This window comes from Ochotona princeps, chromosome 1 (genome assembly GCF_030435755.1).
Source record: "Ochotona princeps isolate mOchPri1 chromosome 1, mOchPri1.hap1, whole genome shotgun sequence".
NCBI lineage: Eukaryota > Metazoa > Chordata > Mammalia > Lagomorpha > Ochotonidae > Ochotona > Ochotona princeps.
Window position 1 is genome coordinate 120,194,518 of NC_080832.1, and position 22,368 is coordinate 120,216,885.

General features: G+C 47.5%; 1 protein-coding gene across 5 annotated transcripts in view; it reads left to right on the forward strand.

The window, feature by feature from the left end:
• RIPOR2 (RHO family interacting cell polarization regulator 2) overlaps positions 1-22,368 on the forward strand; it is a 218,556-nt gene that overhangs the window by 119,126 nt on the left and 77,062 nt on the right. Inside the window, exon 1 of one of the 5 annotated variants that reach the window (XM_058667371.1) lies at positions 10,989-11,236. The exons of the other annotated variants lie outside the window; for them this stretch is intronic. The gene's annotated coding sequence lies outside the window, so the exon portion shown is untranslated. Of the gene's footprint in view, positions 1-10,988; positions 11,237-22,368 lie in introns of those variants that run through there. 5 annotated transcript variants of the gene reach the window in all.

The window sequence follows — 22,368 nt, forward strand, 5'->3', positions numbered from 1 at the left end:
GCAGCCTAAGATGGCCCAAGTGCTTGGGGGCTCTGCTAATCATGTGGGAGACCTGAAAGAAGCTCTTGGCTCCTGGCTTTGACTTTGAGCTGCCCTAGCTGCCGCAGCCATTTGTCTCTCCCTCTCTCTGTAAATCAGACTTTCAAGTGAATAAGTAAATCTTAAAATAATAAGGACAAAATGTTAAACCAATCATCAAAAAAAGGATACAGTCTATTATTCTACCTATTGGAACATTCTTAAAGCAGCCAAATTCTTAAAAACAGTAAGTAAATTGTTGGTTGCCAAGGGCTAAAGGAAGCAATGGATGGGGAGTTGTTTATGAACCTAGAATTTCAATTTTGCAAAATTAAAAAGTTATGGAGATTAATTGCTGATTGCAGAGCCCTTTCCTTCCTTTGAGCAGGGTAAGTCTACCAGGAGGGAGCTGGATTTTCACAAAGCTAGCAGTGGCTTGTGGGAGCTACCTCTGACTGAGGCCAGATGTGTCTGCATTCTCTTAGGAAGGCTGTTTTCTTTATTACTGCATATGTGAGTATTCAGAATAGGATTCGTTTTGCTAACTCTTTCCTGGTCAGGAATTGGCTAGAGATCTCTGTGTAAATACTCTGAGGCTGGCACTCACTGTAGCTGTCTGAAGAAGAAGTGAAATAGAAGATGTGGCCCCAGCAGGAACTCCAGAACTATTTAGGGACATCCATTATTTTTTTTTTAATTTATCCATTTGAGGAACATCTTTTGGAAGTCTTCCATGGGCTGAGAGCCAGTCTTTACTGGCTTTTGGAACTCAGTAGTGAATAGGATAAAATCTCAGGCCTTTTGGACTCACTGAATTGTGATGGGGGACGGCAGCAGACAAGAGAAAAAAAGGTAGAAAATACTACATGTTGTGTGGGCAAATCAGGACAGGGCAAGGGGACCGGGAAGAATGGGTCGGGAAAGCTTTGCTGACAGAGTCCCAGAGGTCAAGGTCTGAGTGCCTGGATGTGTGGGAACAGCACTGAGGGCATAGCTGGGTACAAGGTGGACAGGGGCAGAATGTAGGAATGTGGGTCTAAGAGCACTAAAGGACCTTAGTCTTAACTCAGTGGGAAATGGGAAGATCTTCGCCTGTGATGACCAACTGACATTATCTGGTCTATCTAGAAAGAATTGATTGAATCATTGTCTTGAAAACAAGGATGGAGTATAAGGCACAAAAACAAGGAGGTTTGTGGGAGACTTGTGGTGATCCAACAGAGAGCTTACCAAATCCCGCCAAGCTTGGTCCTAACTAAGCACCAAGATGGGGGCATGGTTGGGCAGGAGGGGCAGAGACCACCAATGTCTCTGCACATTGAACCTGAGTGTCTGGTAGGGTGGTACTGCTGTTCCTGACCCAGAGAACCTGCTGCAGGAGCTGGCATGGCTGAGCAAGGAGCTGCTGCCAAGGGAAATCACAGGCCCAGTCTTGGTCAGTTAAGTTTATACCACCCAAATAAAGAGCAGGTAAGTTCACAAAGTCCCATTCCAAGTGGTTAGAGTCATGGGCACTTGGGAAACATGTTGAAATGTTGACTGTAAAACAGCACTTACATAAGTGAAAATTACTCATAGATATATCATAGCTTCTGGGCAGTAAAGTGTAGCACCTCTATGGACTGTTCCGTAAGACCAGGAATCACGTGATACAAAATGTTCGACCCTGATAGAGACTAAAGGAAAAATCCTCATGGGCAGTTCCTTGCAGTTGAATTCTTGAAGATGAGGAGTTGTACGCCTTGGAAGCAGGCTTACCACAAACACAAAAGCTGATCGCTCATCCTGCCATGCTCTCCCTGCAGTTGATGCTATACACACCACACTCTAGTGTTCCATTGCTCATTTGCTCCACAGCTGTACAAGAGGCTGTGCAAAAGCTTGTAGGAAATGCCCACTGTCAAAAAGCTATGCATGGATTTCAAAAACGTTTCACTCCCAAATCAACATGTCTTTTAATTCCATTTTCTATGAAAGTCTTGGCTCCCCTCACATATGCTTAGACTCTGAACTGGAAAAAATCTAAAGGCTTGTAGATATTCTCACAGAAGGCCGGTGAGGGATCCATCCCATTACTAAACCTCTCCCTTTTGCCTTCCCCAGGAGTTCTATCAGCCTCTGTATTACACATCCACATAACAGTCAACAGCCAGCAGGCAGCACATTTGCTTTTATTTTAACTCAAATCCCACAAGCTATGTCTTCAATTACTTCCTTTATTCTAATACTAGGGGGAAAAAATGTTCTTCCTTCTGGAAGAACGTTCTTTGTATTCTCAGAAACCATGAAAAGAACATAGGAACACACCAACAACTCTCCCTTGAAATAGCCCGGCCAGCATTGGTATTTCCCCAGGCACTGGAGCTGAGTAAATCACGTATCCACTGCCGACAAGAGGGCAAGTGTGTTCTGAGCAATGAAGAAGCTCCAGTGTCGGATTCGGAACTGAACACAGGGACACACGGCCTATGGCTACTGGACTTGAACTCAGCTGTGAGTGTGGCTCTCAGGGTTGAGCGGTACTTCTCAGAGGGCCTGTGTGCCATCACAGATCGAGTGGATCGTTGTCATTGTGACTCAACCACTTTTGTGTGTGCAGAGAACCAAAGAGAGCAGGCATCAGTGTTCATTTTCCCTTCAAGGAGCCCCTTGAGGCACTGTGGTGAAGGGCGGGGAAAGGCTGAAATCGAGCCTCACATCCCCTCATCCTCACACTTGCCAGCAGACAGCTGTTTTCTACCTCTGCCACAGCCACTCTGAAAACGCGGCCTGGAGACAACGAAAGGACGCAGGACTGCTTAGGAAGCCACTGTCTTTGGAGATTTGCTTAAACCAAAGCACTTGGCTGTTTTATTCTTGCTGCAAAGTTTTCACCTCCAGCAGCCTTTGCATGCACATGACCTATTTTGAATGTGACAGCTGATTACACTTTGGTGCGTGAATAATTTACTAGGTGCAAGAAGGCTGTCAGTGTGCTGATATTTCGGCAGCCTAGCTTGCCTGGCTAATTATGGAGGGTGACAGTGCTGTGTCCTGTTGTCACAGCTCCTACTGAAGCTGCCAGCAGCAGGGATTATTTGTGCCCGCCCAGGACAGAGGGGAAACAGGGCCAGGGCCCAGCTCCCTACCACTACCAAAGAAGGCTTTGTGGGTTGAGCAAGCCGTGTTGGGGGAGTTAGGTTTCCACTTTCACCTTTGCAAAGTGAAACTGGGCAGCCCTCGGGATGGATCTTGTGTCCAGGATCTGGACTGTGCATGAAAATGTATGTTTGCAGGGGAGGGGAAGACTCAGAGGGATTTGGCAGGGGACGGGTGAGGGGGAGGCATCAGATGCTCTGCAGAGCTTGGCTTTCTAATAATTCCCAGGCCTGCGCAGGTGGCCCTGACCTTAAAGGGCAACTAAATTGAGTCCAGGAGCAGGAGTATGGGAGGTGCTGAGAGAGGATGTGTGTACACAGCCCGGGGAGCTTCATCCATGGCTTTGGTTGTCCCCCTGTTTCAAGCTCGCTGTTCTCCCTAGCTTAGCCTGATCCTGCACAGCAATCCTTTTTGGTTGAGTGTATGCTGTTTCTGCCTATGAGGTTCAGAACTCTAAAAATGTTCTAAGTTAGTATTCTGCCACACTTTCTGTCAGTCTAGGTTACTGGTTCTTCCCATGTGATCTGAGCACCTCTAGGTTTTGAAGATTCATTATAAGGGTCCTCAAAGCCCTCAGTATTTTTTCAAGAGTATAAAATGTTGCTGAGATCATCAAACTTCGAAATGGCTGATCTAGATTTTATATATATATATAAAAATATTTGGCTATGACATGTGACACATGTCATATATCTATATATTAGTGACACACACATATATATATATTAGTGTAAATTGGTCTTAAGATTTAAAAAAATAGGGCCCGGCGGTGTGGCCTAGCAGCTAAAGTCCTTGTCTTGAACGTCCCGGGATCCCATATGGGCGCCGGTTCTAGTCCTGGCAGCTCTGCTTCCCATCCACTTCCCTGCTTGTGGCCTGGGAAAGCAGTCGAGGACGGCCCAATGCTTTGGGACCCCACACCCGTGTGGCAGACCTGGAGGAAGTTCCTGGTTCCCGGCTTCAGATCGGCATAGCACTGGCCGTTGCAGCCCACTTGGGGAGTGAATCATTGGACGGAGGATCTTCCCCTCTGTCTCTCCTCCTCTCTGTATATCTGACTTTGTAATAAAAAATAAATAAATCTTAAAAAAAGATTTTAAAAAAATAAAAATTGAGAACTACTGGTTTAGGTCGTTGTAGCAGAAAATATCCACTATAATGTAATGCAATAATCATGCAGGTTTTTTAAATGAATGTTTAAAAAAATGTATGTTTTTATTTGAAAGGCAGAGTTACAGAGAAAAAGAGAGAGTCCCCAAATGGCCACAACAACTGGAGCTAGGCCAGGCTGAAGTCAGCAGCCTAGAGTCCCATCTGAGACTCCCATGTGGATGGCAGAGGACCAAATATTTAGGTCATCTATGCTGCGTTCTCAGAAGCTTTAGCAGGCAGCTGGATCAGAAGTAGAACAGCTGGAATTCAAACTGGTGTCTATGGGGGATGCCAGCATTATAAGCATCAACTTCACCCACTACATCACAATAACAGCCCCGCAAATCCAGTCTTTGAGTTCCTAGAGAGAAGAGTGTGCTGTTCGTGGAGAGCATTTTACTTCCTGGCAGCTGTGTATCTTCCACCTACGCAGCCCTCCAGGCCACGTGGTGCAAAAGTGAGAAGTATGGGTGCAGGGGAGCCTTCCTTAGGATAAGGCTAGGTTCATTCATTGCTAGGCCTAACAAAATGCTTAGATGTTAGCCACTAGCTTCCCATTATGCAAGCAGATATGTGTGACATTGGTAACGAAACAGCTCCAAAACCTCTGTCCCCTAGAGGGCCTTATCATAGGCACCAGACACAGACAAAGGCAACAGAGTCTTGCATCAACAGTTCAAAAAGCGGTAAGCGAGACCAGCTATCTTTTGTCACGTTGAAACACGCTTCTGTAGGTGCAGCACAGATGCCAATAAATGCAGCCTCGTATACGCCCTTCAAAGGAAACGGTGGCAGAAGCCAGCAGGGGCAGCAATGTTCTCACCCTCATTAGTCAGAGTTCATTGACTATTCTTGACATTCACTGACATAGAAGTGAGTGTACCATGAATGGCACAAAGCCTGGATCTTGACATCGAGGAGTTTATGAACTTAACAGCAGAAATGTATTAAGTTTTTGCAACAGAAGGAAGGTGGGTGATTGGGGCTATATTCATGTGACTTCCAGATAGTAGGAAGAAGGCAGTGTCTGAGCACAGTTTTACATGTCCCGCACAGGATTTAGGGGGACAGTTGCCAGCTGGAGAAGGGAAAAGACCTGGGTGAGGGCTCAGCAAAGAATTTCCAGACCTGAGAGAAAGATAGGAGCCAGGAGTTCCTGGCTCCTGGTGTCAGCCTGGCCCAGCTCTGGCTGTTATGGCCACATGAAGAGTAAGCCAACAGTTGAAAGATTTCCCTGTCTTCTTTGTTGCTCTTTCTTTCACACAAATAGATCGATAGTTATGTAAATAGATAAATCTCTTTAAAAGAAGGAAAAGAAAGGTGCGGGCAGGAAAGGTCACATGTCACAGCCCAAAGGAAGTGTGTCAGGCAGGTTGTCTGCACCCTGCATGGACAGATGAGAATGCTGAGGCTGACAAAGGTGGAAGTTTGCCCTGAGTTCTCTATGGCAACACTGAAATAGAATCAAGTGTCTGAACTCCGAGCCCAGGATTTTCTCCTGGCTGTGTGGCAAGACGAGCACCCTCAGTGCATGGCAGGAGAGAGAGGATGCAGCCTGACAAACTTCTAAACCACATTGTAGTGCAGGGGTCTTTATTCAGACCAGCATCCTGGAAGTGCATGCCAAGACAACTTAACCACAGCCATCCATCTGCTTCTCAAAACAATACAGGGATGGTGAGTGCTTGATTACCTGAAAACCTCCAATATGCTTATTTTTGTTTTTAATATTTTGAGAGGTGGAGAGACAAGATAGACAGATCACCTGTCCACTAGTTCAATCCCTCAGATGCATGCAACAACTGGGGCTAGGCAGGGGTCAGAGACTTGGTCGAGGTTTCCCAACTGGGTGACAAGAACTCAATTACTTTAGCCATCCATGCTATTTCCCCATGCATGAGCAGGAGACTGGAGTCAGGAGCTGCCTCCGGGAATCAAACCCAGGTAATCCAACAGAGGATGCAGGTGTCTTAACTGCTAAGTTCAATGCATACATTAAAATTCCTCCCAGAGTAGCTCTTGTACACTTCACATGTTAATAAACTAAAATATAAGGAGAAATATCTGAGTGACAAATGAAGAAGTCAATAGTTATGAGAATAGCAAAGAAAGGAGTTCCAGAATCCAGGACCATCAGCAACATTCCTAGACCAGTCATACATTTGAGTGGCCATGTGCCCATAGAAAAAGCTGTTAGCATAAGAAGGAATTGTGAATTGGAGTGTGAGGTCTACTGTCCACATGCATATTGAGCACCATAGGCATGAACAACTTGACCTCAGATGTGTATTGTTGCCTCTCTCAGGAAGTCAGAATTCATCAGTGTCATAGGCACAAAGTATAAACAGAAATACATATAAATAAGGGTAAACTGCAAGCAAATCTCCAGAGACCTTCTAATTATTGCATCCCCTTCGGGGGGCTGTTGTTCTTCAGTTATGTTCTGAGTTCTGTATGGAACACCTGAAGCTCTAAATTAGGCAATTAAATGAATTTCATCTATCTGCTCTTCTGCTTACCTCTGATGAATTGAGCGTTCACTGGGATTAATCGATGGCAGAAAGAACAATCAGGTAGATGTGGCCAATTCTGTTCCCCAACCAAACACTAGAGGAGAACAGGATATGGATGAGTTCCTGAAAGACCATTTTCAGAGCTGCTGAAGTTCAAACACCTTGCTTTTTGGTACTAAAAATAATTCCTGTTCCCATAGCACCCATATACTTCCTCTTTCATAACACACACTTCACTTATTTAAATCTTTGCTCATTGAAAGATTTCACAAGTGGCCATGGATGGCGACCCAACCACCAGGCTCACTTCTGCATCTCCTGCTCACAGCAGAATGCCTGGCACCTGAATGGCACTCACTCCATCATTTGTTGAAATAATATCTGTCCTTTGTACAGGGGGTGCTTTCAATTTGGATTATTAAGGGAGGGACCCAATTTGCGTTAGACTATGTCTTCTTTGGAGGAATTTATTCCTTTGCAATGGTGTAAAAGCCATGCAGGTGTGTCATGCCAGCCTGTCCTCCAATATCCCAACTTCCTGGAGCAGGAGAAGGTCTAAGCCACACTGTTTTTCTGGGAGAGGCTAGAGGACATAGACAAGGTAACTGAATGTTCTGCTCAGGGAAATTTTAGGCAATCAGACTTTTGTTTGGGAAGAATCTAGAAGGAAGTGAATGACATTCTAAGAAAGCAGAGACATTGAGACATTAAGTCCAAGGAGCACAAGACAGGTGACCACACTGAAGCAGTAATTTGAGAGGCATGTGAAGCCCTTAGGCCCACACACTTTGGACAAATCACCTGACTTCTCTGCGATTTTGACTGGACACCCCAGCAAGGATGATATCCTGATTTTTCATACCTGTGTTACCTGGTCCCTCACATACACATGCACCTGCTCTTTAGGAAGACTGTGCTGGGACTATGAAGCTACGAAGTCACCCAGGATGGCCCCCAAGTCCCATCTCTGAAACTTCTAGGAGATGGATCCGGTACTGGTCCTTCACCTCCCACCCTCCACGCACTGTGCTGCCTTCCTGCAGGACACAACCAGGGTAGCTCACAGTTCACGCTTGTTCAGAGCAGCACTTTTGAGGCCAGGATGCCACCTGGTGCAACCCCAGGAAAATCTAACGGCAGCAGCCTGGGAGTCACTCCCTGCTTCTCTTCCTGTCTGCTGCAGTTCTGGGTGCACACTCCAGGTAAGAGGTGAGTGGAGTAGGAAGAACATCATGGTCTTGGATCAGTGGAATGGAATCTGGAGTTTTATTCATACTCTCCTGCAGCAAAAAAACTCCAGCTGGGGGGAGGAGGGGAATGCACTGTGCTAAAAAGGCATCCAATTTGGAATCACAGTTAATTTAAAAGGATGGTTTCACTTAGATGGTCATGAGTTGTTAGCTCAACTCAGAGCATCCACATACTTAGCTTTCAAATTAGGACAAAAAGGGGAGAGGATTACCATAGGCATAGATGAGATTGTCAGCAAAGCATCTAGCACCTCTGTCTTCTCCCTCTTCACCTTCTTTTCCTCATCCCTGTAAAACTTGATGTAAAAAAAAAAAAAAAAAAAAAAAAAAAAAAAAAAAAAGTATACACATCCCAGTCCCTAGTCAAGAAGGCAGGGGAGACCAGAAGGTGGCAGTGGGGAGTCACCCCCTCTCTAGGGTGGGTGCCGAGCTGGCTTTTCCCTCCAGATGTGTCCCTGCAGTTGTGCCCACTGCTGCATATCTGTAACCAGGTGCTTTCACTGCAAATCTGCTCTCTACCCATTTCTCACCAAATCACCCGCAGGCATGTTGGTGCCCCTTTCCCACGGAGAGACTTCTGGAGCCATCAGATTCTATAGAGCTGGCCATAATAGAAGGTAGAAGGTGCTAGGTACTCTGCAGGTGAGCGAAGGTGTTATTCAAGTTCTGAAGTGAGTGAGCAGGCCAAGGGCACTGGGAAAGCCAAAGTACAGTGGAGGGTTTAGACTGGGTTCTGACTATTTGGAATTGGGCAGAGGTCGTGGAATCTCTTGATAAACCATGTTGGTAAGGGGAGTCAGAGGAGCAGTGGAAGACTAAAGGGTGCTTCCAAAGAACAGGGTTTGCCACCCTTCATTCAGCACACAGTCAGAAGCTCCCACTGTAGGCTGGGCTGCAGCACAGCAGACAGAGATGCTCCCCCTGCCCTTCTAGCTTACAGCTCAGTGAAAGAGATACAAAACAAGAGGCAAACAAAAGTCTGACCATTTACAATTGCCACTAGGAAAGATTCCAGAGACCAGGAAAAGAAGTATTTGGAGAGACAGATTACCTATGGATGAGGGTGGCCAGGGGAGACCTCTCTGAGACATGCCCTGCCATATTCAGAGCTGAAGGGAGACCCTGGTGGCCTGAGTTGGTGACAAGGAGAAAAGAGGTGTGAGTGAAGCAGAAGGGACGCTTGGGTCTTGGAAGCAGTTGTGTGGAGTCTAGAGTCTTTTCTAATGCTCCAAATGGGAAGCCAAGGCAGAGTTAGTTCTCAGCAGGAGCATGGTCACAATACAGTTTATGTTTTTAAAGGCTTTAGTCATTGTATAGTGTAGATGCACTAATTCCCCATCGCTACATAACTAATGGTCACAAATGTAGCCATTTAAAACAACACACATTTTTACCTCAGGGCTCTTCCAGGTCAGAAGGACAGGAAAGGGCTTAGCTGCATCCTCAGAACAGGAACGCCATAGTCCATGCTCTGCAGGTGCACGGAGTGCCTTTGCCTTTCAGGTCCGTAAAGTGGATGAACCTGTGTTATCTTGGACCAGCCATATTAGGCATTTTGAACCTTGGTTTCTGCATCTAGAAAATGAGAACAGCAATGCCCACTGCAGGTTTGTAGCAATGAACAGATGACACAGGGCTTGTGGAGTGTCTGCTCTGGGGTTACCGATAAGAAGCTGGGACAGTGCAGAATCAGACTGACTCAACAGTCTCAAAAACTGACCAGAAAACCAGGATGGAAAACCCAGATGAGAGGAATGCTGTCCAGGCAGACCAGTCATGTCATATGGTCCACAGGTTGACTGTGGGAAGCCTGTTTTTCTGACTGTCCCAATCGATTTTCTAAGCTGGAAGAAGACAAAGCAAGCTGATATCTGGAAAATCCCACTGAAGGACAAGTGCAGCCTGTCAGGTACTGTTTTGGCAGGGTACACAGTCTCAGGCAGGGACACAGTGACCAACCAGCACAGGCTCCTGCGCTTTCTTCATGGGCACCAAGCACACCCTGTCCCTGCTGTTGCACTCCTAGATGGACTACGAGGTAGAGATGAAGCTGAGGTTTAGCTGCCTATTTACAAGCCTGAGGACCTAGGCTCTCCCACAGTGGGATGGAGATGTTTGCCTCCTGGACTGTCCTTTGTTGGGTACCAAAAGCTTGACTCTTACTAATTCCCCAACTAAGTGATTGAATACCCCAGTTGCACCCCCAATGCCTTCTAGTTAACATAGTCTAAAATCACAGTGTGTTCCGTTTGGTGGCTTTACCCATAAAGAAAGAGGCATGGCCAGGACTGCCTATCTAAGGATGGCAGGCAGGGTCTGGACCTATCCTGAGGTCCCCATAAGACTCCCGGTCCCATAGTGCACACTGCAAAGGTCGTTTTAGAGAATGTTTGCCTGGCTGGCAAATCCCAGCAAAACAAAATAAAAACCACTATGCTTCTGCCCATTCTTATACCTGTGCCCTCAAGCCCCAGTGCAGTGCCGCACGCCGCTGCGCTCCCAGCAGGGCTTCCCCCCCTGCACCAATTCTTGCCAGGAGCATTTTAACTCGCCCGCGCCCTCGCCTCCGCCTGCTGCACCACCGCATTGTTCCCCACGCACGGCCTTTCGGGAGCCCTTCCCAAAAGCTGGCCAACTGGGCGGGCCCCAGCCAGATTTGCTCCTGGGCCCTCCCTTCGGTGCGTTCTGTTCCCCGCGCTCGCCGACAGCTCAGAGGCCACGAACAGCTCGGAAGCTGCGGCCCCGGCGGGCGCGAGGGGAGCCCGCGTGCGCGCGACCGGCTGGAGGCGGCGCCCAGGCGCTGCTTGCGGAGTCAGGCCGGAGCGGCTGTCAAGCAGCTGTCTCGGCCGCCTCCCCCCAACCCCCAGCCCGCACGCTGACGCCGCGCTCCCGCCTCCCCACTCCCGGCTCCAGCCCTGCGCCGTGCGCGCTGCGCGCTCCAGTCCCGCGCCCTCGCCGCCAGCTGCGAGCCGGACGCGGGAGGACAGCGGCGCGGGGACAGTCCCGCGAGACTCGACGTCTCCCGCGGCCCTGGTCACGGTGCGGGCGAGCTGAGGTTGCCCGCGAAAGAGAAGGTGTGCGCAGCCCGGCGTCGCGTGGCACCGAGGCTTCCACTCGCTGGAGCCCTGCTTGGCCCCTGTCATGACACGGAGCCCTCGTATTTAGGTAGGTGAAGCTTTTGACTGGATTTTTTGCTTTTTGCTCACTATCCGCCGGCGAGGTCAGCGTTCGCGACCTGGGGGAGCGTTGCCTGTCAAGGACCCCTGGAGGATCAGGCGTCCGGGCGGGGTCAAACGTTTGAGCCCACCAGGCGGAGATCCTGAGCCCCAGGGAGCAAGGGGCGTGCACACTTCGCACAAGCGGAACTGAGAGATGCTCTTGGAGAGTGCGGGGTCTCACAGAGGTCAGAGTTGTCCGTGGCAGTGGCCGGACCCGGACGCTTCTGAGGGCCGGGAGGCACCCGGAGAGGGTCAGGGTTGTGCCGGAGCACCTGGACAGGGATTGCGGTAGCCCCCGCTGCTGAACGACGTCCAGCACGAAGGGCCTGCAGAGAATTTGTCTGGAGGCAGGGGTCACGATCTCCAGGGTCTTCACCTACCCTCCCAAGCTACCTAATTATGCTTAGCGGTGAACCAGCCTCTTGCTCAACTGTGTGATTCCCAGATTGGCCTGGTGCTTGGGGGCGGCACGAGAGGGGGGAAGGAAGAGAATTGCAACTCATTGCTGGATACCGACCTCGGTCTGGAAAAAATGAGTTGTGGAGTGTGCCTGAACACGCGAGCGCTCTGGCAGGTGTCTGGGGGGCGGGGGAAGGGGAGGAGGTTGGAAAGGCCGGAGACGGAGACCCCCAGGCTTACCCAAAGGATAGTGCACGTCCTATAGTGACCCGTGCTTTCCTATGGAGTGCATGATGTGTGCAATTAGAAAAGAGCGGCCAGCCAGATGTATGAAGTGACAGAGTAGAGAGCAAGTGGGAGCTCATAGGCTTCTTGGTTTCCGTATTGGACGAGCCGCTATGCTCTGGAAAGACAGGGAACAATGTTTGGGCTCCATATCAGGGGGAACTGTTGTGATGGTCTCAGGTAACACGTTGTGGCTGTCTTGCCTCTTTGCCCCTTACTTCCTTGCCCCGCTGTCTGTGCACTTGGTACAAGATCTAGGTTTGTGACAACCATTGTCCCCTCCTCCCATTCCCAATGAAATTTCGTTCTTGGCCCTTTCTCCACCAGCCTGGGTTGTGGTGGAAGCACCTGCCCCAGTGTTCCTGGGCACAGTCATCTCTTCCTTTAGGCTTTCTGTCAGATTCGTCTAACGCAGCGTGTTCTCTCTGCACTGGCACCCCAGTGTTCCTGCTTGTTGACTTCCCATCTGCCTGCTGCTCTGCCAGCCTTACGACGTGCCCACTCACGGTCTCCTGCTATCATTCTGGAAGTGCTGCTGTCAGGAGCAGGGTGCTGGCTCCAAAGGCTCCACAAACCAGCGTCATCATCAAGGCTGATCCCCAGCAGCTCATTGGGCAGCAGCCAGCGCTTGTGGCGCCTTTTGTAGGAACAAATCGCAGGGGTGTGTCTCTTTGAGGAAAAGGCTCTGCAGACCAGCCCCCAAGATCACCCTCCTCCCTGCGTTCAGCTGCTCCTTTGTTAAGAACCTGCCCAATCCTGGCTTTCCCTGTCCCCAAGTGTGCTTCGTGTGAAAACTGCAACACTGGGGAATATATCTGGGGAAGACGCACTGCCTGGAAGAAGCAATCCCCACCTGGAATTGCTTCCTTATTCTCTGACAAGTGAATGCGGGATTTTACTGTGAATATTTTTTCCTCAGTAAAATATATGTGTATACATATTCACACACACACACACACACACACACACACCAGGCTAAAGAGAGAATCAAAGACATGCGCAAGAGATTGCATAAATTTAGGATTACCCAAACTCCAGAAATGGTTTTTCTTCCTTTGGTTAACTGCAAGGTAAAGTTCTTCCCAGCACAGATGGGACCCACCTCATTTTGAGAGTGACCTGAAAAAGTCATACAGGCTTGGGAGAAGATGTTTATGTCTGTTATTCTTGGGAGATGGACTTACATAAAACGTTCCCTCTTGAGTATTGAAGTCCATTGACAGATGAATGCCACCTGTCCTATCCTAATTGTCACAGCAGTTAAGTGACCATTTGAGATGCTTGTTTCCCATCTCAGGGACACAGTGCCTGGGTTTCAGTCCTAGCTCCTCTTCTGACCCCAGCTTCCTGCTAATGCATATCCTGGGAGGCAGCAGGTGGTGGTGGCCCAAGCACTTTAGCTCCTGCTACACCCACATGGGAGACCCAGATTGGGTTCTGAGCTCCTGGCTTAGGCCTGGCCTAGCTCCAGCTGTTGCAAATATTTAGAAAGTGCATTAGTGGATGGAAGATTTTACTCTGTGTCCCTGCCTTTCAAATAAACAAACAAAATCCAAAGAAAAAGAAAAAAAAAAAAACCCTGAGCTCACTAAAATGGAAACATCACTGCTATAATAAAACTTCACAATCTACCATGATACCAACCACATGCCTGCTTCTTAATGTAACCAAGCCACTTCTCAGTTACATTTTGGGTCAGTGCACAGGTTATTGGTTCACCACTGTCAGAAGACTGAAATGCAGACAAAGGCAGCTGTAGATTTTGCCGATTTCATATTAAATGGTTGCCTTGTGCCAACAACAACCCCTTGGGTTTGAGACTTTGCAAACCGGCGCTTTATTTTATTCGTTGCATCCAGTGAGCTGGAAAAAATGGAAAAGCTGTTTTGTTTTTGCCCTGAAAAAAAGTGAAAAGTCTAAAACCAGTTTCTTTTCTTTGGAGGAAGTGGTGGTAGAAGTGACAGTCCATTCTGTTTCCACTATGAGAGCTTCTCAGGCAAGGGCCCCTGGTGGCCACATGCAGGGCTCAGTGCTTGTGCACAGCTCCTTTACTAGGGGCATTTTCGTCGGCCAAGCTGAGCTCCATGATTAGGGGCAGAGAGCCTATGTTTGTGGTCATCCAAGCAGAAAAGGATATCAGCTGAAAACAGACAAGGAGACAAGGGAATTGGGGGTGGGGGTGGAGAGGAGAGGTGCAGTCAGCCTGGTATCTGTCAAATAATTGGTTCCCCAAAGGCAAACCTGGATGGGGAATGGTCTCCTGGAGCGGTTGTCATGTGAACACCCCACAATGCAATGGTGAGAAAGATCTGCTCAGAAAAGGAAACCCGCTGTATGAGCCTCCTTGGCATCTGCAAGGAGCCTACCTTCTGACTCTAGTTTTCTCTGCTTTTGAAATCAGAGGCTTACAGGCAGTTTCTCGACACAGCGTTTTTCTCGTAAAATTTTTGCTGCTTTTTTTGGAGCGCATGGGAGCCTTCAACAAAATCACTCTGCACATCAGTCATCTTGGAATGAATTCATCCTTCCTCTGGACACTTCTTGCCTAAGGCAAACTGAACCCTGGTTTAATAGTCCAGCTTTGGGTTTGGTTTGGTTTGCTTTAGTCCCAGTAAGCTCATATCAGGTTATGAATGGGTTAGAAATGCTTCCTCCATATAAGATGTGTCATTTCTGAGCTTAGCAGAATATAGATAGAACTGTCTAGAAAAGATGTCTTCACCCATGGCCTCATGGCCCTGATGCTGGGTCACCCTTCCCCTAGAGAAACACAGAAAGCCTTCAAGAAAGGGAGCTGCACTCCTGGTTGGTTCATTGTGCATTGTTTCCCTGACACCAGTGAGTGCTGCTTGGAGGAGATGAATGCTTTTGCGTGTTAGCTGCACTAATTAGATTTTTTCAGCAATGAAAGCACAGGAGGTGTAATATTTCTACACTGTGTTCCATAGAGCAAAAGGGACTCTCTGACAAACCAACGATAGACCTGTAAACAAAGGGAGGATTTTCCACACTGCTTAATATTCTAAAATATACCAGATTAGCCAGCATGCCTTCTCATTTTGAATGCTGAAGTTGGGTTTATGACAAATCTGCAAAATTATGTAATTTAGGAAGATATCAGGCTTTTTTAAATTAAGCATGTGTTTTCTATGCTAATTCTGGGATGCAGCCCAAGTTAGGTTTCTTATTCACTACACATGTAGAAGATATTGATTGTGCATTCTAGGGAACACAGTCTGGCAGAGAACTAGGAGGTCCCAGTTGTGTTCCCCACCCCTGGAGTGTTCAGGTTTGGCTGATTCATCTCAGGGCCACCCTGGATAAAGTGCTATGGGCAATTGGAGGAAAGGTTAGGGTGTTATACAGAAGCAATCAGCTCTCCTCTTGTAGCCTGGGAAAGCAGCAGAGGATGGCCCAAAGCCTTGGGACCCTGCACCCACAAGGGAGACCCAAAAGAAACTCCTTGCTGCTAACTTCAGATCCGCTCAGCTCTGGCTGTTGAGACCACTTGGGAAGCTAACCAGCTAATGGAAGATTTATCTCTCTGTCTCTCTTTTTTCTCTCACTCTGCTCTCTGTAAATCTGATGTGCCTTGCCAATAAAAATAAAGAAATCTGAAAAAAAATTAAGAAACTATAGTCATATGGGAACAATTGCAAACTAAGGCTGAGAAAATGATGATTCTAGAAAAGGTTGAACAACAGCTGTATAAAAAAAAAATCACTTGTGTCAACAGAAAACTGTCCTTTAACTCTTTCCTATACATTCCTCTTGTCTCTTGGTTTCTTGCTATTGGCTTTCTCTCCTGGCTCTGACAGTGATCTCTTTCTTCTCAAGCAGATTGTTCAGAAGGAACTGTGGTAACAATGGCTCCATTCTCTTCAAGCTTGTCTCTTTTTGTCCTTGTTCTCCAGGTCAGCCCTTGGAAAGCAGGCAAGGGCAGGAGCGTGGAGAGTACCTTAGACAGACAAAGTACACAAGGAGCAAAGGCTTTTTCCTTCTCCTCCTAACAGGAGGAATAAATTCAAAGTGACAGTTTCCTGGAGCTAGTGCAACTCCCAAGAGTCTAATCCTGATATGACACTTGATTTCCCTGCTGTTTGCTACATGCAAAGTCCTGGCATGGATTGGCCTTGGTCTTAACTGTGAAAGTCTACCTTGTAATGGTTGCGTACCCCACTAGGTACCCAACTGATAGCCAGGGGTTCCAGAGTAACTTATTCGACTGAAGATCCCAGATATAACATGCTAGAAAACCTTGAATGAAAATGCCTACTTTTCATTTGTAAGGTTATTAGTGGCATTTTTTCAAAAGATTTATTTATTTTTATTGGAAAATCAGATATACAGAGAGGAGGAGAGACAGAGAGGAAGATTATCCGTCTGATGATTCACTCCCCAAGTGTCCACAACAGCCGGAGCTGCGCTGATCCAAAGTCAGGAGCCTCTTCCAGGTCTCCCACACGAGTACAGGGTCCCAAGGCTTTGGGCTGTCCTCGACTGCTTTCCTAGGCCACAAGCAGGGAGCTGGATGGGAAGTGGGGCAGCCGGGATTAAAATCAGCACCCAGGTGGAATCCTGATGCATATTTTAAAGGCAAGGACTTTAGCTGCTAGGCTGCTGCGCTGGGCCCTATTAGTGGCATTTTTGACACGTTTATGTGATCTGTATCCTCCAAAATTACTAACCTAATTTAGTAGTGACTTGGTGATGTTTCATTAAAAAAAAAATACAGCCCAAGGAGTGATATTTTTAGTACAGTTGGTTTGTGGTCCTTTGTTACAGCAGCCACTGAAAGGGATACATTTCATTTGTAAGGTTATTAGTGGCCTCCCCCTTACCTTATGCATCATTGTCCCCCACTCCTAGAAGTTGCCACTCACATGTGGAACCCAAGCTGCAAGGGCTCCCGGGACTTGAATAGAGGTCCCTTACAGGGAATTGCTCTGGTGCTAAGTGCCAAACAAATAAATCCCATGCAGCTGCTGCAGAATCACACAGACCTGAGGACCCACAGGTATCCATGTCTGGCACACTCAACTGTCACCGGAGGGACAGACCTGCGTCAGAATGGAAGGGGATGTCAGAGACTTTTTAATGTTGGTCAAGCTTTAGCACGTCATTAAGGCCAAAGAGGATGGGAAGAGGAAAGTGCATTCGAATAGTTGCCTGTTTTATTGAATTAGAAGTTATTCTCTAGAGACTGAGTGATTGCATGTAAGTTTCAGTATCAGGAATGAATTTTGACTTCCCACAGCAGGAGCCGTAACTATTATGGTCCCTAGGACAGAAGATGTTTTCCAAAGATGGCCTCCACAATATCTCACACCCACAAGATCTTCTGATAAAATGGCCCTGGTGTTCTTCCTCTTGAGATTTGAATTTATATTTCCCTCTCCTCAAAATTATGACTGTCTTGATCAGTAGAGAAAGGCTGGTACTTAAATGCCAACTCTTGAAGCTGTCAGCCCCATATAAGCCATCAGGCTCCCCTGAGGCCATTGCCAACTGAACACTTGGGCAGATTTAGAAGACAAGAAGAGAGAAGAGCACCCGGCTAGGCCTCTGTTCCTCCAGTCCCAACTGTGCCATGTGTGGCTACTATCTGATCAAAGACTCTGAGAACTCCCTGGTGGAGCCCTCTCCAATTCTGACTCATGTTGATGTCCGGGGCACTACATATTGGGGTGATTGGTCACCCAGAATTAAATAGCCATGTGGGCCCATGCAGGCAGATGCATGAAGGGCAAGCTAAGACCACACTCTGTCTCCTTCCTGTTGCATGTCTTCCCTGGAAGATGAATGGCCGTTGTCAGTGGTAGAACAACCTAGTATCATGATCATCCTCTCCTCCTAGTGAATGAAGGCTCCATCTTAGATTTCATGCTGGAAGCCGTCACACATTTAGGTTTGTTTGTTCGGCAAAAATTTAGGAAGGTGGGATGACTAGCATTGAAAAGAAGCTTCAACTCTAAGCTATTGCAGAACAGGAAGCCACATACCCTCATGTGACAGTAGAGCTACCTCTCTTAACTGTAGGGGTACAGCCAACCCTTACTGTAGGTTCTCAGGTGCTCAGATTACAGGCCCATCAGAAGATGGAACAGAAGAGAGTGTAACCAGGCTAACAGCAGTGACAGTCACAATGCACCATCTCTTGGCCTGGCAGTTTTGGCTCCCCCAGGAGGCCCACTGCTGGCTTCACTTTTTCTACATGCCCCCTTCCTTTATTGTTGTTGTCAATGATGATGTTGTTTCTATTTATTTGAAAGGCAGAGACACACACAGATATTTCACCTGCTGGTTCATTGCCCCAATTACATGTAGCTGGGCTGGGCCAGGTCAAAGCCGGGAGTGACAAACTCAATCCAGGTCTGAGTAACAAGAACTCAGCTACTTAACCTATCATCACGACCCTGCAAAGTGCACATTAGCAGAGGGACAGGATCGGAGGCAGACACGAGACAAATTCAAGCATTCCTATATGAGATGAGAGACTCTTAACACCCTGTCAGATGTCCAGTCCACCCATGCCACCTTCCTTGATACCTAATGCTTGCTGCTCCTCAAGTGTAGATTAGAGGACTTTTTTGGAATAGTACCTGATAAGTCTTTAATTAAAAAGATAAGATTGGGCCCCGGCACAGTGGCCTAGTGGCTAAAGTCCTCACCTTGAATGCACCCTGGGATCCCACATGGGCACCGGTTCTAATCCCAGCAGCCCTACTTCCCATCCAGCTCCCTGCTTGTGGCCTGGGAAAACAGTCGAGGACAACCCAAAGCCTTGGGTTCCTGCACCCGCGTGCGTGACCTGGAAGAAGCTCCCGGCTCCTGGCTTTGAATCGGTGCAACACTGGCCGTTGCGGTCACTTGGGGAGTGAATCATCAGATGGAAGATCTTCCTCTCTGTCTCTCCTCTCTGTATATCTGACTTTACAATAACAATAAAATAAGTCTTTTTTTAAAAAAGTAAAAGAAGAAAAAAAGAGCGAGAGGGATAAGATTTAGGGCCAGCACAGTGGTGTTGCAAGCTAATCCTTCACCTGCTGACACTAATCCCATTTGGGTGCTGGTTTGTGTGCAGGGTACTCTACTTTCCATCCAGTTCCATGCCTACATACATAGCCTGGAAAAGCAGCATCGAATGGCCCAAAGCCTTGGGATTCTGCACCCACATGGGAGATCCAGAAGCTCCTGGCTCTTGGCTTTGGATCGGCTCAGCTCCAGCCATTGCAGCCATTTGGGGAATGAACCAGAGTGTGGAAGACCTTTCATTTTGTCTCTCCTTCGCTCTGTAAATCTGCTTATCAAATAAAAGCAAATAAATCTTTTTTTTTTTTTAAGGAAAAAGATAGGATCCTGTGTTTCTGTGGAGTTTGGCAATTTTCAATAGCTTTCACAGTCCCTGCCCCTTGAAACCATAGAACAACTCCATAATGTAACAGCAGTGTCCCTGATTTCACTAATTAGGAAACAAAATAAAAGGTGACCTGGATTAGCCAAGATCCCGTGCTAATGTGTGCCAGAGGCTGGGCTGGCTCCTCCTCCAGGTCTTTCCAGGCCAGGATACCACTGGACCAAAGTAGGGCCTCTAAGAAGCCAAGATTCACTAGAGCCTGCAGTGCAGGGTTCTTCTCCCTGATGTCGTGCCTAAAACTCTCCTCCCCTCCATGCAGGTACACACACAACACACACACACACACACACAACACACACACACACACACACACACACACACACACACACACACACACACACATTTGCTTTACAAATGGAAACCTGGCCCTTTTAATCATCTAAGAAGGTCAAGAATTGTTCCCTTTTTCAGGCTCCCATGATATTGCAAAACAAAAAAAGTTTTCCCTCAGAGTTTTGTCATAATGCTCTTTAGCCCAAAATAGGATAGAAATGGCACATGGTGTTTCTTTTTCAAGGGTCATTTTTTTTTTAGATCCTTAATGTGTGTTTCTTCATATTAAGATATTTTCCAGATGTACTTTTTTCTTCTTTTTGGTTCTCTGATAGTCACAAAATAGCTCTTTCTCTGCTGATGGAAGAAAATAGCCAATACAAGAAAAAGCTAAGGGGCTGCATTAACTCAGGAAGCTTCCTTTAAGTGTGATACACAGTCTTAAAGCTGCAAATACTGAAAAAAAACCTACTAAGGGCATGTGATACTTTTCTTCGAGGGGCTAATCTCACTTCTTTATAATCCAACTGGGGAAAATAAATCTGGTCAGCTTTACATCTTAGAGTCCACCCATGAAAAAGACCTTCCTTCCTTTTTTGTCTTTTTAATTATTTTTACTCTAAAGGTGGATTTACAGAGAGAAGGAGAGACAGAGAGACATTCCATGCTCTGGTTCACTCCCCAAATGGCCACAAAAGCTTGAGCTGAGCTAATCTGAAGCCAGGATCCTGGAGGTTCTTACAGATGTTCCATGTAGGTGCAGGTGCCCAAGGACTTGAGCCATCCTTCACTGCGTTTCCCAGGTCATAAGCAGGGAGCTGGATGGGAAGTGGCACAACCAGGACATGAACTGGCATCCAAATGGGATGCCGATACCACAAGCAGAGTTTGCTATGCCACTGTGCTGGTCCCAAGACCTTTCTTTTCTTTTTCTTTTTTTTTTTCTTACCTAAAGCAACAACTTTATTTTTTTTCTTTATTTTTGACATTCTTTACATAGTTAATTAGGACAAAAAGGTTCAAGGGCTACAGGACAGTGGGTAAGACTATTATTTCCACATTGTTTTTGTCATGTATCTGAGGTAAAGGAGGAGATAAAGGGAAAAGCCCCACCCAGTCTCCCACCCATCCCAGGTCCCTGATGTGGGGCATGCTCCGAGATTCTTGCTCAAGTGGTTTTGGTAGTTCAACAGTTATGAATCACTGCCAGTCTTGCCATTCCAGGCACGATGGGGTCGCTGAAGAATCCACTGATTGACATAGTCCATCATAGAGTCCCCGTTTGCCCAGTATTTCACTGCCAACATATAGCTGAGGTGGCTGATTGACTTGTTCTGTCTTCTGTCTTTTCTTGGTTAGAGTTCTGAATCCGGCATTTCGAGTAGGGAGATCCCCAAAGAAACTTTGAGGTATTCCCAGACCAGATTCTTGTATGTTCTAGCAAGCACAGGGTCCGGCACAGTCCATCACCACGATCAGCTGGTGGTTGCAATTGCTGAGTTGGTTCTGTTTCCAGCCCCGACTTCCACTGGAACCAATAGGTGTTGCAGTCCAGCCTGGTTCTGACCAGCACACACTTGGCCTTCACGTAGACCAGTGGGAGCTGCAGCCTAGTCAGAGCGACCTACAATAGCTCCCACTAGGACCGCCTCCTACCCTGGTTTGTCAGTATGTTCAGCAGACTAGTCCAGTCTGTCCTACATCCCATTCAGCTCTCATACATGTCAATGGGCATTGAAGTCTAGTCCAACCCAACCAGTCCGACTATCCAGCCCACGCACATGCTACCGGGTGCCTTTCTGTCTAGCCACCCCAGCCTCTGTCCTGGTTTTCGGTCCCTCCAGTGGGAGTGGTAACCCAAGAGGGAGGAGTCCACTGTTTCCCTTCTAGGCCACTCCCACTCCCGCATTATGCACTCTCCAGGTGGTTCTGCAGTGTAATTTGTCAGAATTACCCCCCAGGGCCAGTTTCTGCTCATCCAACCCTCGCCCACTCTAATTTTTGTTTGCACCAGTAGGAACAATCAGTCAAGCCTGGCTTTTCCCTGATCTAGTCCACATGAGGCGCACAGGTGTTGTAGCCCTGCTTAGTCCGGTCTGTCCCCATCCCAGCTCAAGCTCTCCAGTGGGAATAGCTGTCCAGCAGGGGGCAGCCCCCCAAACTCCCCCTGACGGCTCCGCCCCTTCCCTCCCTGGTTCTCACGTGTGCGGTTTGGGCGCTGTGGTCACATCCGGTACAGGTCACTTCACCTTGGCATTCCATAATGTACACTGGTTTTTGTCGGTACCTAACCTGACTCGACCCACACTCTGTTCTGGTGCTTGGATTTGCCAGTGGGTGATGTGAATTGGTTCAGCCTGGACTGCCCCCGACCCATGCCCAAGACCTTTCTATTTTAGGTCAGGGATGGAACATCCCGCTCGTGGGTTGCATGAGGCCCACGAAATCATTTGGTCTTATTCTACCTAGGCAACCACAGCTGAAACTCAAAATTCAATATATCTATTACAGGTGAATTTTTGTTTGACAATTTTGCATAGCCTGCAAATGGAGTTATAAATATCCAATGGCTCTTGGCAAAAAAAAAAAAAAAAAAGTTTCCCTACTCCTGCTTAAGTAAATTCTGGGCTCTTGAGGACAGGTACAGAAGAACTGTGAAGCCGTTGCAATTGTTAAAAATGAAGGCAAATTCTGACTTAGAGATG